Raw genomic sequence first — 16,923 nt, 5'->3', positions numbered from 1 at the left:
CAGAATACAAACACTGGCAAGGCAACTCACAAGCCAGAATACACACACTGACAAGGCAACTCACAAGCCAGAATACACACACTGGCAAGGCAAATCACAAATCAGAATACACACACTGACAAGGCAACTCACAAGCCAGAATACACACACTGACAAGGCAACTCACAAGCAAGAATACACACACTGGCAAGGCAACACACAAGCCAGAATACACACACTGACAAGGCAACTCACAAGCAAGAATACACACACTGGCAAGGCAACTCACAAGCCAGAATACACACACTGACAAGGCAACTCACAAACCAGAATACACACACTGACAAGGCAACTCACAAGCCAGAATACACACACTGACAAGGCAACTCACAGGCGAGAATACACACATTGACAAGGCAACTCACAAGCCAGAATACACACACTAACAAGGCAACTCACAAGCCAGAATACACACACTGACAAGGCAACTCACAAGCCAGAATACACACACTGGCAAGGCAACTCACAAGCCAGAATACACACACTGACAAGGCAACTCACAAGCCAGAATACACACACTGGCAAGGCAAATCACAAGCCAGAATACACACACTGACAAGGCAACTCACAAGCCAGAATACACACACTGACAAGGCAACTCACAAGCCAGAATACACACACTGGCAAGGCAACTCACAAGCCAGAATACACACACTGACAAGGCAACTCACAAGCAAGAATACACACACTGGCAAGGCAAATCACAAGCCAGAATACACACACTGGCAAGGCAACTCATAAGCCAGAATACACACACTGACAAGGCAACTCACAAGCCAGAATACACACACTGACAAGGCAACACCCAGAATACACACACTGACAAGGCAACTCACAAGTCAGAATACACACAGTGACAAGGCAACTCAGAAGCCAGAATACACACACTGACAAGGCAACTCGCAAGCCAGAATACACACACTGACAAGGCAACTCACAAGCCAGAATACACACACTGACAAGGCAACTCACAAGCCAGAATACACACACTGGCAAGGCAACTCACAAGCCAGAATACACACACTGACAAGGCAACTCACAAGCCAGAATACACACACTGGCAAGGCTACTCACAAGCCAGAATACACACACTGACAAGGCAACTCACAAGCCAGAATACACACACTGACAAGGCAACTCACAAGCCAGAATACACACACTGACAAGGCAACTCACAAGCCAGAATACACACACTGGCAAGGCAACTCACAAGCCAGAATACACACACTGACAAGGCAACTCACAAGCAAGAATACACACACTGGCAAGGCACTCACAAGCCAGAATACACACAATGACAAAGCAACTGACAAACCAGAATACACACACTGACAAGGCAACTCACAAGCCAGAATACACACACTGACAAGGCAACTCACAAGCGAGAATACACACACTGACAAGGCAACTCACAAGCCAGAATACACACACTAACAAGGCAACTCACAAGCCAGAATTCACACACTGACAAGGCAACTCACAAGCCAGAATACACACACTGACAAGGCAACTCACAAGCCAGAATACACACACAGGCAAGGCAAATCACAAGCCAGAATACACACACTGGCAAGGCAACTCACAAGCCAGAATACACACACTGGCAAGGCAACTCACAAGCCAGAATACACACACTGACAAGGCAACTCACAAGCCAGAATACATACACTGACAAGGCAACTCACAAGCCAGAATACACACACTGTCAAGGCAACTCACAAGCCAGAATACACACAATGGCAAGGGAACTCACAAGCCAGAATACACACACTGGCAAGGCAAATCACAAGCCAGAATACACACACTAACAAGGCAACACACAAGCCAGAATAGACACACTGACAAGGCAACTCCCGGTATACACACACTGACAAGGCAACTCACAAGCCAGAATACACACACTGACAAAGCAACTGACAAACCAGAATACACACACTGACAAGGCAACTCACAAGCCAGAATACACACACTGACAAGGCAACTCACAAGCGAGAATACACACACTGACAAGGCAACTCACAAGCCAGAATACACACACTAACAAGGCAACTCACAAGCCAGAATTCACACACTGACAAGGCAACTCACAAGCCAGAATACACACACTGACAAGGCAACTCACAAGCCAGAATACACACACAGGCAAGGCAAATCACAAGCCAGAATACACACACTGGCAAGGCAACTCACAAGCCAGAATACACACACTGGCAAGGCAACTCACAAGCCAGAATACACACACTGTCAAGGCAACTCACAAGCCAGAATGCACACACTGACAAGGCAACTCCCAGAATACACACACTGGCAAGGCAACTCACAAGCCAGAATACACACACTGACAAGGCAACTCACAAGCCAGAATACACACACTGACAAGGCAACTCACAAGCCAGAATACACACACTGACAAGGCAACTCATAAGCCAGTATACACACACTGACAAGGCAACTCACAAGCCAGAATACACACACTGACAAGGCAACTCACAAGCCAGATAACACACACTGACAAGGCAACTCACAAGCCAGAATACACACACTGACAAGGCAACTCCCAGAATACACACACTGGCAAGGCAACTCACAAGCCAGAATACACACACTGACAAGGCAACTCACAAGCCAGAATACACACACTGACAAGGCAACTCACAAACTAGAAAACACACACTGACAAGGTAACTCACAAGCCAGAATACACACACTGACAAGGCAACTCACAAGCGAGAATACACACACTGACAAGGCAACTCACAAGCCAGAATACACACACTGACAAGGCAACTCACAAGCCAGAATACACACACTAACAAGGCAACTCACAAGCCAGAATACACACACTGACAAGGCAACTCACAAGCCAGAATACACACACTGACAAGGCAACTCACAAGCCAGAATACACACACAGGCAAGGCAAATCACAAGCCAGAATACACACACTGGCAAGGCAACTCACAAGCCAGAATACACACACTGGCAAGGCAACTCACAAGCCAGAATACACACACTGACAAGGCAACTCACAAGCCAGAATACATACACTGACAAGGCAACTCACAAGCCAGAATACACACACTGTCAAGGCAACTCACAAGCCAGAATACACACAATGGCAAGGGAAATCACAAACCAGAATACACACACTGACAAGGCAACTCACAAGCCAGAATACATACACTGACAAGGCAATTCACAAGCCAGAATACACACACTGACAAGGCAACTCACAAGCCAGATAACACACACTGGCAAGGCTACACACAAGCCAGAATACACACACTGACAAGGCAACTCACAAGCCAGAATACACACACTGACAAGGCAACTCACAAGCCAGAATACACACACTGACAAGGCAACTCACAAGCCAGAATACACACACTGGCAAGGCAACTCACAAGCAAGAATACACACACTGGCAAGGCACTCACAAGCCAGAATACACACACTGACAAAGCAACTGACAAACCAGAATACACACACTGACAAGGCAACTCACAAGCCAGAATACACACACTGACAAGGCAACTCACAAGCGAGAATACACACACTGACAAGGCAACTCACAAGCCAGAATACACAGACTAACAAGGCAACTCACAAGCCAGAATTCACACACTGACAAGGCAACTCACAAGCCAGAATACACACACTGGCAAGGCAACTCACTAGCCAGAATACACACACTGACAAGGCAACTCACAAGCCAGAATACACACACTGACAAGGCAACTCACAAGCCAGAATACACACACTGGCAAGGCAACTCACAAGCCAGAATACACACACTGACAAGGCAACTCACAAGCAAGAATACACACACTGGCAAGGCAAATCACAAGCCAGAATACACACACTGGCAAGGCAACTCATAAGCCAGAATACACACACTGACAAGGCAACTCACAAGCCAGAATGCACACACTGACAAGGCAACTCCAGAATACACACAGTGACAAGGCAACTCACAAGCCAAAATACACACACTGGCAAGGCAACTTACAAGCCAGAATACACACACTGGCAAGGCAAATCACAAGCCAGAATACACACACTGGCAAGGCAACTCATAAGCCAGAATACACACACTGACAAGGCAACTCACAAGCCAGAATGCACACACTGACAAGGCAACTCCCAGAATACACACACTGGCAAGGCAACTCACAAGCCAGAATACACACACTGACAAGGCAACTCACAAGCCAGAATACACACACTGACAAGGCAACTCACAAGCCAGAATACACACACTGACAAGGCAACTCACAAGCCAGAATACACACACTGACAAGGCAACTCATAAGCCAGAATACACACACTGACTAGCAACTCACAAGCCAGAATACACACACTGACAAGGCAACTCACAAGCCAGATAACACACACTGGCAAGGCAACTCACAAGCCAGAATACACACACTGACAAGGCAACTCCCAGAATACACACAGTGACAAGGCAACTCACAAGCCAGAATACATACACTGACAAGGCAACTCACAAGCCAGAATACACACACTGACAAGGCAACTCACAAACTAGAATACACACACTGACAAGGCAACTCACAAGCCAGAATACACACACTGACAAGGCAACTCACAAGCGAGAATACACACACTGACAAGGCAACTCACAAGCCAGAATACACACACTAACAAGGCAACTCACAAGCCAGAATACACACACTGACAAGGCAACTCACAAGCCAGAATACACACACTGGCAAGGCAACTCATAAGCCAGAATACACACACTGACAAGGCAACTCACAAGCAAGAATACACACACTGGCAAGGCACTCACAAGCCAGAATACACACACTGACAAAGCAACTGACAAACCAGAATACACACACTGACAAGGCAACTCACAAGCCAGAATACACACACTGACAAGGCAACTCACAAGCGAGAATACACACACTGACAAGGCAACTCACAAGCCAGAATACACACACTAACAAGGCAACTCACAAGCCAGAATTCACACACTGACAAGGCAACTCACAAGCCAGAATACACACACTGGCAAGGCAACTCACTAGCCAGAATACACACACTGACAAGGCAACTCACAAGCCAGAATACACACACTGACAAGGCAACTCACAAGCCAGAATACACACACTAACAAGGCAACTCACAAGCCAGAATACACACACTGACAAGGCAACTCACAAGCCAGAATACACACACTGACAAGGCAACTCACAAGCCAGAATACACACACTGACAAGGCAACTCACAAGCCAGAATACACACACTGACAAGGCAACTCACAAGCCAGAATACACACACTGGCAAGGCAACTCACAAGCCAGAATACACACACTGACAAGGCAACTCACAAGCAAGAATACACACACTGGCAAGGCAAATCACAAGCCAGAATACACACACTGGCAAGGCAACTCATAAGCCAGAATACACACACTGACAAGGCAACTCACAAGCCAGAATGCACACACTGACAAGGCAACTCCAGAATACACACAGTGACAAGGCAACTCACAAGCCAAAATACACACACTGGCAAGGCAACTTACAAGCCAGAATACACACACTGGCAAGGCAAATCACAAGCCAGAATACACACACTGGCAAGGCAACTCATAAGCCAGAATACACACACTGACAAGGCAACTCACAAGCCAGAATGCACACACTGACAAGGCAACTCCCAGAATACACACACTGGCAAGGCAACTCACAAGCCAGAATACACACACTGACAAGGCAACTCACAAGCCAGAATACACACACTGACAAGGCAACTCACAAGCCAGAATACACACACTGACAAGGCAACTCACAAGCCAGAATACACACACTGACAAGGCAACTCATAAGCCAGAATACACACACTGACTAGCAACTCACAAGCCAGAATACACACACTGACAAGGCAACTCACAAGCCAGATAACACACACTGGCAAGGCAACTCACAAGCCAGAATACACACACTGACAAGGCAACTCCCAGAATACACACAGTGACAAGGCAACTCACAAGCCAGAATACATACACTGACAAGGCAACTCACAAGCCAGAATACACACACTGACAAGGCAACTCACAAACTAGAATACACACACTGACAAGGCAACTCACAAGCCAGAATACACACACTGACAAGGCAACTCACAAGCGAGAATACACACACTGACAAGGCAACTCACAAGCCAGAATACACACACTAACAAGGCAACTCACAAGCCAGAATACACACACTGACAAGGCAACTCACAAGCCAGAATACACACACTGGCAAGGCAACTCATAAGCCAGAATACACACACTGACAAGGCAACTCACAAGCCAGAATGCACACACTGACAAGGCAACTCCCAGAATACACACACTGACAAGGCAACTCACAAGCCAAAATACACACACTGACAAGGCAAGTCAGAAGCCAGAATACACACACTGACAAGGCAACTCACAAGCCAGAATACACACAGTGACAAGGCAACTCACAAGCCAGAATACACACACTGACAAGGCAACTCACAAGCCAGAATACACACACTGGCAAGGCAAATCACAAGCCAGAATACACACACTAACAAGGCAACTCACAAGCCAGAATACACACACTGACAAGGCAACTCCCAGTATACACACACTGACAAGGCAACTCACAAGCCAGAATACACACACTGACAAGGCAACTCACAAGACAGAATACACACACTAACAAGGCAAATCACAAGCCAGAATACACACACTGACAAGGCAACTCACAAGCCAGAATACACACACTGACAAGGCAACTCACAAACCAGAATACACACACTGACAAGGCAACTCACAAGCCAGAATACACACACTGACAAGGCAACTCACAAGCCAGAATACACACACTGACAAGGCAACTCACAAGCCAGAATACACACACTGGCAAGGCAACTCACAAGCCAGAATACACACACTGGCAAGGCAACTCACAAGCCAGAATACACACACTGACAAGGCAACTCACAAGCCAGAATACACACACTAGCAAGGCAACTCACAAGCCAGAATACACACAATGGCAAGGGAAATCACAAGCCAGTATACACACACTGACAAGGCAACTCACAAACCAGAATACACACACTGACAAGGCAACTCACAAGCCAGAATACACACACTGACAAGGCAACTCACAGGCGAGAATACACACATTGACAAGGCAACTCACAAGCCAGAATACACACACTAACAAGGCAACTCACAAGCCAGAATACACACACTGACAAGGCAACTCACAAGCCAGAATACACACACTGGCAAGGCAACTCACAAACCAGAATACACACACTGACAAGGCAACTCACAAGCCAGAATACACACACTGACAAGGCAACTCACAGGCGAGAATACACACATTGACAAGGCAACTCACAAGCCAGAATACACACACTAACAAGGCAACTCACAAGCCAGAATACACACACTGACAAGGCAACTCACAAGCCAGAATACACACACTGGCAAGGCAACTCACAAGCCAGAATACACACACTGACAAGGCAACTCACAAGCCAGAATACACACACTGGCAAGGCAAATCACAAGCCAGAATACACACACTGACAAGGCAACTCACAAGCCAGAATACACACACTGACAAGGCAACTCACAAGCCAGAATACACACACTGGCAAGGCAACTCACAAGCCAGAATACACACACTGACAAGGCAACTCACAAGCAAGAATACACACACTGGCAAGGCAAATCACAAGCCAGAATACACACACTGGCAAGGCAACTCATAAGCCAGAATACACACACTGACAAGGCAACTCACAAGCCAGAATACACACACTGACAAGGCAACACCCAGAATACACACACTGACAAGGCAACTCACAAGTCAGAATACACACAGTGACAAGGCAACTCAGAAGCCAGAATACACACACTGACAAGGCAACTCGCAAGCCAGAATACACACACTGACAAGGCAACTCACAAGCCAGAATACACACACTGACAAGGCAACTCACAAGCCAGAATACACACACTGGCAAGGCAACTCACAAGCCAGAATACACACACTGACAAGGCAACTCACAAGCCAGAATACACACACTGGCAAGGCTACTCACAAGCCAGAATACACACACTGACAAGGCAACTCACAAGCCAGAATACACACACTGACAAGGCAACTCACAAGCCAGAATACACACACTGACAAGGCAACTCACAAGCCAGAATACACACACTGGCAAGGCAACTCACAAGCCAGAATACACACACTGACAAGGCAACTCACAAGCAAGAATACACACACTGGCAAGGCACTCACAAGCCAGAATACACACAATGACAAAGCAACTGACAAACCAGAATACACACACTGACAAGGCAACTCACAAGCCAGAATACACACACTGACAAGGCAACTCACAAGCGAGAATACACACACTGACAAGGCAACTCACAAGCCAGAATACACACACTAACAAGGCAACTCACAAGCCAGAATTCACACACTGACAAGGCAACTCACAAGCCAGAATACACACACTGACAAGGCAACTCACAAGCCAGAATACACACACAGGCAAGGCAAATCACAAGCCAGAATACACACACTGGCAAGGCAACTCACAAGCCAGAATACACACACTGGCAAGGCAACTCACAAGCCAGAATACACACACTGACAAGGCAACTCACAAGCCAGAATACATACACTGACAAGGCAACTCACAAGCCAGAATACACACACTGTCAAGGCAACTCACAAGCCAGAATACACACAATGGCAAGGGAACTCACAAGCCAGAATACACACACTGGCAAGGCAAATCACAAGCCAGAATACACACACTAACAAGGCAACACACAAGCCAGAATACACACACTGACAAGGCAACTCCCGGTATACACACACTGACAAGGCAACTCACAAGCCAGAATACACACACTGACAAAGCAACTGACAAACCAGAATACACACACTGACAAGGCAACTCACAAGCCAGAATACACACACTGACAAGGCAACTCACAAGCGAGAATACACACACTGACAAGGCAACTCACAAGCCAGAATACACACACTAACAAGGCAACTCACAAGCCAGAATTCACACACTGACAAGGCAACTCACAAGCCAGAATACACACACTGACAAGGCAACTCACAAGCCAGAATACACACACAGGCAAGGCAAATCACAAGCCAGAATACACACACTGGCAAGGCAACTCACAAGCCAGAATACACACACTGGCAAGGCAACTCACAAGCCAGAATACACACACTGTCAAGGCAACTCACAAGCCAGAATGCACACACTGACAAGGCAACTCCCAGAATACACACACTGGCAAGGCAACTCACAAGCCAGAATACACACACTGACAAGGCAACTCACAAGCCAGAATACACACACTGACAAGGCAACTCACAAGCCAGAATACACACACTGACAAGGCAACTCATAAGCCAGTATACACACACTGACAAGGCAACTCACAAGCCAGAATACACACACTGACAAGGCAACTCACAAGCCAGATAACACACACTGACAAGGCAACTCACAAGCCAGAATACACACACTGACAAGGCAACTCCCAGAATACACACACTGGCAAGGCAACTCACAAGCCAGAATACACACACTGACAAGGCAACTCACAAGCCAGAAAACACACACTGACAAGGCAACTCACAAACTAGAAAACACACACTGACAAGGTAACTCACAAGCCAGAATACACACACTGACAAGGCAACTCACAAGCGAGAATACACACACTGACAAGGCAACTCACAAGCCAGAATACACACACTGACAAGGCAACTCACAAGCCAGAATACACACACTAACAAGGCAACTCACAAGCCAGAATACACACACTGACAAGGCAACTCACAAGCCAGAATACACACACTGACAAGGCAACTCACAAGCCAGAATACACACACAGGCAAGGCAAATCACAAGCCAGAATACACACACTGGCAAGGCAACTCACAAGCCAGAATACACACACTGGCAAGGCAACTCACAAGCCAGAATACACACACTGACAAGGCAACTCACAAGCCAGAATACATACACTGACAAGGCAACTCACAAGCCAGAATACACACACTGTCAAGGCAACTCACAAGCCAGAATACACACAATGGCAAGGGAAATCACAAACCAGAATACACACACTGACAAGGCAACTCACAAGCCAGAATACATACACTGACAAGGCAATTCACAAGCCAGAATACACACACTGACAAGGCAACTCACAAGCCAGATAACACACACTGGCAAGGCTACACACAAGCCAGAATACACACACTGACAAGGCAACTCACAAGCCAGAATACACACACTGACAAGGCAACTCACAAGCCAGAATACACACACTGGCAAGGCAACTCACAAGCAAGAATACACACACTGGCAAGGCACTCACAAGCCAGAATACACACACTGACAAAGCAACTGACAAACCAGAATACACACACTGACAAGGCAACTCACAAGCCAGAATACACACACTGACAAGGCAACTCACAAGCGAGAATACACACACTGACAAGGCAACTCACAAGCCAGAATACACACACTAACAAGGCAACTCACAAGCCAGAATTCACACACTGACAAGGCAACTCACAAGCCAGAATACACACACTGGCAAGGCAACTCACTAGCCAGAATACACACACTGACAAGGCAACTCACAAGCCAGAATACACACACTGACAAGGCAACTCACAAGCCAGAATACACACACTGGCAAGGCAACTCACAAGCCAGAATACACACACTGACAAGGCAACTCACAAGCAAGAATACACACACTGGCAAGGCAAATCACAAGCCAGAATACACACACTGGCAAGGCAACTCATAAGCCAGAATACACACACTGACAAGGCAACTCACAAGCCAGAATGCACACACTGACAAGGCAACTCCAGAATACACACAGTGACAAGGCAACTCACAAGCCAAAATACACACACTGGCAAGGCAACTTACAAGCCAGAATACACACACTGGCAAGGCAAATCACAAGCCAGAATACACACACTGGCAAGGCAACTCATAAGCCAGAATACACACACTGACAAGGCAACTCACAAGCCAGAATGCACACACTGACAAGGCAACTCCCAGAATACACACACTGGCAAGGCAACTCACAAGCCAGAATACACACACTGACAAGGCAACTCACAAGCCAGAATACACACACTGACAAGGCAACTCACAAGCCAGAATACACACACTGACAAGGCAACTCACAAGCCAGAATACACACGCTGACAAGGCAACTCATAAGCCAGAATACACACACTGACTAGCAACTCACAAGCCAGAATACACACACTGACAAGGCAACTCACAAGCCAGATAACACACACTGGCAAGGCAACTCACAAGCCAGAATACACACACTGACAAGGCAACTCCCAGAATACACACAGTGACAAGGCAACTCACAAGCCAGAATACATACACTGACAAGGCAACTCACAAGCCAGAATACACACACTGACAAGGCAACTCACAAACTAGAATACACACACTGACAAGGCAACTCACAAGCCAGAATACACACACTGACAAGGCAACTCACAAGCGAGAATACACACACTGACAAGGCAACTCACAAGCCAGAATACACACACTAACAAGGCAACTCACAAGCCAGAATACACACACTGACAAGGCAACTCACAAGCCAGAATACACACACTGGCAAGGCAACTCATAAGCCAGAATACACACACTGACAAGGCAACTCACAAGCCAGAATGCACACACTGACAAGGCAACTCCCAGAATACACACACTGACAAGGCAACTCACAAGCCAAAATACACACACTGACAAGGCAAGTCAGAAGCCAGAATACACACACTGACAAGGCAACTCACAAGCCAGAATACACACAGTGACAAGGCAACTCACAAGCCAGAATACACACACTGACAAGGCAACTCACAAGCCAGAATACACACACTGGCAAGGCAAATCACAAGCCAGAATACACACACTAACAAGGCAACTCACAAGCCAGAATACACACACTGACAAGGCAACTCCCAGTATACACACACTGACAAGGCAACTCACAAGCCAGAATACACACACTGACAAGGCAACTCACAAGACAGAATACACACACTAACAAGGCAAATCACAAGCCAGAATACACACACTGACAAGGCAACTCACAAGCCAGAATACACACACTGACAAGGCAACTCACAAACCAGAATACACACACTGACAAGGCAACTCACAAGCCAGAATACACACACTGACAAGGCAACTCACAAGCCAGAATACACACACTGACAAGGCAACTCACAAGCCAGAATACACACACTGGCAAGGCAACTCACAAGCCAGAATACACACACTGGCAAGGCAACTCACAAGCCAGAATACACACACTGACAAGGCAACTCACAAGCCAGAATACACACACTAGCAAGGCAACTCACAAGCCAGAATACACACAATGGCAAGGGAAATCACAAGCCAGTATACACACACTGACAAGGCAACTCACAAGCCAGAATACACACACTGGCAAGGCAACTCATAAGCCAGAATACACACACTGACAAGGCAACTCACAAGCCAGAATGCACACACTGACAAGGCAACTCCCAGAATACACACAGTGACAAGGCAACTCAGAAGCCAGAATACACACAGTGACAAGGCAACTCAGAAGCCAGAATACACACACTGACAAGGCAACTCACTAGCCAGAATACACACACTGACAAGGCAACTCACAAGCCAGAATACACACACTGACAAGGCAACTCCCAGAATACACACACTGGCAAGGCAACTCACAAGCCAGAATACACACACTGACAAGGCAACTCACAAGCCAGAATACACACACTGACAAGGCAACTCACAAGCCAGAATACACACACTGACAAGGCAACTCATAAGCCAGAATACACACACTGACAAGGCAACTCACAAGCCAGAATACACACACTGACAAGGCAACTCACAAGCCAGATAACACACACTGGCAAGGCAACTCACAAGCCAGAATAAACACACTGACAAGGCAACTCCCAGAATACACACAGTGACAAGGCAACTCACAAGCCAGAATACACACACTGACAAGGCAACTCACAAGCCAGAATACACACACTGACAAGGCAACTCACAAACCAGAATACACACACTGACAAGGCAACTCACAAGCCAGAATACACACACTGACAAGGCAACTTACAAGCGAGAATACACACACTGACAAGGCAACTCACAAGCCAGAATACACACACTAACAAGGCAACTCACAAGCCAGAATACACACACTGACAAGGCAACTCACAAGCCAGAATACACACACTGACAAGGCAACTCACGGGCCAGAATGCACACACTGACAAGGCAACTCCCAGAATACACACATTGACAAGGCAACTCACAAGCCAGAATACACACACTGACAAAGCAAGTCAGAAGCCAGAATACACACACTGACAAGGCAACTCGCAAGCCAGAATACACACACTGACAAGGCAACTCACAAGCCAGAATACACACACTGGCAAGAAAAATCACAAGCCAGAATACACACACTGACAAGGCAACTCACAAGCCAGAATACACACACTGACAAGGCAACTCACAAGCCAGAATACACACACTGGCAGAATACACACACTGACAAGGCAACTCACAAGCCAGAATACACACACTGACAAGGCAACTCACAAGCCAGAATACACACACTGACAAGGCAACTCACAAGCCAGAATACACACACTAACAAGGCAACTCACAAGCCAGAATTCACACACTGACAAGGCAACTCACAAGCCAGAATACACACACTGGCAAGGCAACTCACAAGCCAGAATACACACACTGACAAGGCAACTCACAAGCCAGGATACACACACTGGTAAGGCAAATCACAAGCCAGAATACACACACTGACAAGGCAACTCACAAGCCAGAATACACACACTGACAAGGCAACTCACAAGCCAGAATACACACACTGGCAAGGCAACTCACAAGCCAGAATACACACACTGACAAGGCAACTCACAAGCAAGAATACACACACTGGCAAGGCAAATCACAAGCCAGAATACACACACTGGCAAGGCAACTCATAAGCCAGAATACACACACTGACAAGGCAACTCACAAGCCAGAATGCACACACTGACAAGGCAACTCCCAGAATACACACAGTGACAAGGCAACTCACAAGCCAGAATACACACACTGGCAAGGCAACTTACAAGCCAGAATACACACACTGGCAAGGCAAATCACAAGCCAGAATACACACACTGGCAAGGCAACTCATAAGCCAGAATACACACACTGACAAGGCAACTCACAAGCCAGAATGCACACACTGACAAGGCAACTCCCAGAATACACACACTGACAAGGCAACTCACAAGCCAGAATACACACAGTGACAAGGCAACTCAGAAGCCAGAATACACACACTGACAAGGCAACTCGCAAGCCAGAATACACACACTGACAAGGCAACTCACAAGCCAGAATACACACACTGACAAGGCAACTCACAAGCCAGAATACACACATTTGCAAGGCAACTCACTAGCCAGAATACACACACTGACAAGGCAACTCACAAGCCAGAATACACACACTGGCAAGGCAACTCACAAGCCAGAATACACACACTGACAACGCAACTCCCAGAATACACACACTGGCAAGGCAACTCACAAGCTAGAATACACACACTGACAAGGCAACTCACAAGCCAGAATACACACACTGACAAGGCAACTCACAAGCCAGAATACACACACTGACAAGGCAACTCATAAGCCAGAATACACACACTGACAAGGCAACTCATAAGCCAGAATACACACACTGACAAGGCAACTCACAAGCCAGAATACACACACTGACAAGGCAACTCACAAGCCAGATAACACACACTGGCAAGGCAACTCACAAGCCAGAATACACACACTGACAAGGCAACTCCCAGAATACACACAGTGACAAGGCAACTCACAAGCCAGAATACACACACTGGCAAGGCTACTCACAAGCCAGAATACACACACTGACAAGGCAACTCACAAGCCAGAATACACACACTGACAAGGCAACTCACAAACCAGAATACACACACTGACAAGGCAACTCACAAGCCAGAATACACACACTGACAAGGCAACTCACAAGCGAGAATACACACACTGACAAGGCAACTCACAAGCCAGAATACACACACTAACAAGGCAACTCACAAGCCAGAATACACACACTGACAAGGCAACTCACAAGCCAGAATACACACACTGGCAAGGCAACTCATAAGCCAGAATACACACACTGACAAGGCAACTCACAAGTCAGAATGCACACACTGACAAGGCAACTCCCAGAATACACACACTGACAAGGCAAATCACAAGCCAAAATGCACACACTGACAAGGCAAATCAGAGGCCAGAATACACACACTGACAAGGCAACTCGCAAGCCAGAATACACACAGTGACAAGGCAACTCACAAGCCAGAATACACACACTGACAAGGCAACTCACAAGCCAGAATACACACACTGGCAAGTAAAATCACAAGCCAGAATACACACACTAACAAGGCAACGCACAAGCCAGAATACACACACTGACAAGGCAACTCCCAGTATACACACACTGACAAGGCAACTCACAAGCCAGAATACACACACTGACAAGGCAACTCACAAGACAGAATACACACACTGACAAGGCAAATCACAAGCCAGAATACACACACTGATAAGGCAACTTGCAAGGCAACTCCCAGAATACACACACTGACAAGGCAACTCACAAGCCAGAATACACACAGTGACAAGGCAACTCAGAAGCCAGAATACACACACTGACAAGGCAACTCGCAAGCCAGAATACACACACTGACAAGGCAACTCACAAGCCAGAATACACACACTGACAAGGCAACTCACAAGCCAGAATACACACACTGGCAAGGCAACTCACTAGCCAGAATACACACACTGACAAGGCAACTCACAAGCCAGAATACACACACTGGCAAGGCAACTCACAAGCCAGAATACACACACTGACAAGGCAACTCCCAGAATACACACACTGGCAAGGCAACTCACAAGCCAGAATACACACACTGACAAGGCAACTCACAAGCCAGAATACACACACTGGCAAGGCAACTCACAAGCCAGAATACACACACTGACAAGGCTACTCACAAGCCAGAATACACACACTGACAAGGCAACTCACAAGCCAGAATACACACACTGACAAGGCAACTCACAAACCAGAATACACACACTGACAAGGCAACTCCCAAGCCAGAATACACACACTGACAAGGCAACTTACAAGCGAGAATACACACACTGACAAGGCAACTCACAAGCCAGAATACACACACTAACAAGGCAACTCACAAGCCAGAATACACACACTGACAAGGCAACTCACAAGCCAGAATACACACACTGGCAAGGCAACTCATAAGCCAGAATACACACACTGACAAGGCAACTCACAAGCCAGAATGCACACACTGACAAGGCAACTCCCAGAATACACACACTGACAAGGCAACTCACAAGCCAGAATACACACACTGACAAGGCAAGTCAGAAGCCAGAATACACACACTGACAAGGCAACTCTCAAGCCAGAATACACACAGTGACAAGGCAACTCACAAGCCAGAATACACACACTGACAAGGCAACTCACAAGCCAGAATACACACACTGGCAAGGCAAATCACAAGCCAGAATACACACACTAACAAGGCAACTCACAAGCCAGAATACACACACTGACAAGGCAACTCCCAGTAAACACAC

Source organism: Ambystoma mexicanum, chromosome 7p (genome assembly GCF_040938575.1).
Source record: "Ambystoma mexicanum isolate Mex_15411 chromosome 7p, UKY_AmexF1_1, whole genome shotgun sequence".
NCBI classification, from domain to species: Eukaryota; Metazoa; Chordata; class Amphibia; order Caudata; family Ambystomatidae; genus Ambystoma; species Ambystoma mexicanum.
This window is presented reverse-complemented; position numbering follows the sequence as displayed.